The following is a 2023-nucleotide window of genomic DNA, read 5'->3' on the forward strand; positions in this document are numbered from 1 at the left end:
TTGTCCATTATAATTCTCTTGCTCCATTCAAAACACATGTATACGTGTCATTTAATTAAATCAGAGTTGTTTAAACTCTTCTATATTTTAAGACCATTATATCACATCTCAAGGACCACTATATCACAAATCTCTTTTCCTAAAGGTGCACTTCTGTTTGAAAGCAAAGTCGTGAGAGTCTGAGAACAAGCACTTCAAAGTAGAGACATTCATTAAAACCACATTGATTCCTAATTTATGTGAGTTACCGCACAAGGCTATGTTTATCATCGAATAAGACTTTTCCTAATCTTGAATTTAGAATATTAAGTTATGTCACATGTTCACATCCTTTTAAAATTCCGATGTTACTCTCTTTCTAAACTTTAGATGCATTAAGTGTTGAGGTTGCCTCTGGTAGGGAAGTGTTGAGGTTGCCTCTGGTAGGGAAGTGATTGCTTGTTGAATGATTTTACATTATATAGTGATGCAAAATGCATTCACCATTCTTGGTTTGTTTTGTATGATATTTGTATTTTGTTGTCTTTGGTAAAACTTGTACTTTTGGATTGAAAACTTTGATTATAGGGATATTTAGGTCTGGGTCTTAATAATAGTTAGTTTATTAGGGTTTGGTCCAGAAAAATTTGAATATTAGGGTTTAGTCTTTCTTGACGGCAAGTCAACTCAATTGACTGTAGTCAATCTGCTTGTATTTTTGAAATAGCAATACTACCCCTCACGTGCAAGATCGCGTGAATAAGTCAAAATGTCGTTGGAATCCCACTCAAATTGGTTTGCCACGTGTCACAATCTAACTTCATGTATTCTTTAACGGGGATAAGCCTGATGTAACGAAACCTTAGGAAGCATTAACCACCCCCGAGTCCATCGGAACCACCATTGATCACCAAATGGAAGGATTAGCTTCACAAATTTCACAAATGGAACCCTAGTGTGCCTGGGGTAGTAATCTCTAGTTGGTATGTACTCCACAAATTCCCTTTTCTTTAGTGCCTTCTGGGCATGCTGGTTGGCTTTAACCACCATCTTTGGTTGTTAATCACGCTACCCTTTTTTTTTGCCTCTTCCTTTGAGGCATATTTCCCAGTCAAGCACACAGTAGGATTATAAACCATTGCCTCCACAAAATCTGGAATCTTTTCTGGACCTCCATCTCGAGGAGCAAAAGAATCGATATATGCCTGCACAACCTCCTTAAGATTCCCAACGACCGGGTTGTAGGTCAGCTTCATGTATTCTTTAACGGGGATAAGCCTGATTTCAACTGAGACAAGAAGCCCCAAAGTTCCCTGAGACCATGGAATCGCATAAAAGAGATCAGAGTATTCATTGTCTTTTGTCGCTCTGACTATACGCCCATCAGCAAGAACAATTTCATATGCCACAACTGTGTCTGAGAAGAGGCCATAAAGATGGGAGCTCCCTTCTATCCCATACCCGTTGATGAGGCCCCCAACAGTGCAGACAAGACCATCCTTTGATGGGTTCCTCTCTTTCAGCAACTTTACAACTTTCTTGACATTCTCGTCATGTTCCTTCTGACGACGCTTGAAGGACTTGCACTCAGATCTGACATCTCCAAGATATGTGAGGAAGTAGATTGTGAAAGAGACCAGGAGAACAACAAAAATCACAATAATCCATCGAAACTTGACAAAGTAGTCCACCCAAACCTTTTCCTTATTTCTCCCGACATTCTCGAGATGTGCGAAACGCGATATTTCAAATCTGGCGGTCACACATTTTACATAACTCAGAAACCGACACGTGTTCATTTAAATTATTAAAAAAATTCTAAGTATAATCTAAGATAAAATTTAGGAGATGGAGTGGGAGAGGAAGATGGGAGAGATGGAGGAGGAGATTTAGAGTGTCTGTGAGAGAGAGGAAAAGGGAGAGTGAGAGAGAAGTTGAGACAGAAAGACAAAAAACCAACCAAGTTGGTTTTGTCCTCCCATAACCCCCTGTTTTCGGCTCACGGATCATGTGATGTTGCACGCGAGGAGTAGTATTGCCATTT

At 39.6% G+C, this 2023-nt stretch overlaps 1 pseudogene; it reads right to left on the minus strand.

The window, feature by feature from the left end:
• Nucleotides 1-570: 570 nt before the first annotated feature.
• LOC147498326 (delta(24)-sterol reductase pseudogene) lies at nucleotides 571-1778 on the minus strand (annotated as a pseudogene).
• Nucleotides 1779-2023: the final 245 nt, after the last annotated feature.

The sequence above is a fragment of the Coptis chinensis genome, chromosome 5, assembly GCF_015680905.1.
Source record: "Coptis chinensis isolate HL-2020 chromosome 5, ASM1568090v1, whole genome shotgun sequence".
In the NCBI taxonomy this organism is placed as follows: Eukaryota; Viridiplantae; Streptophyta; class Magnoliopsida; order Ranunculales; family Ranunculaceae; genus Coptis; species Coptis chinensis.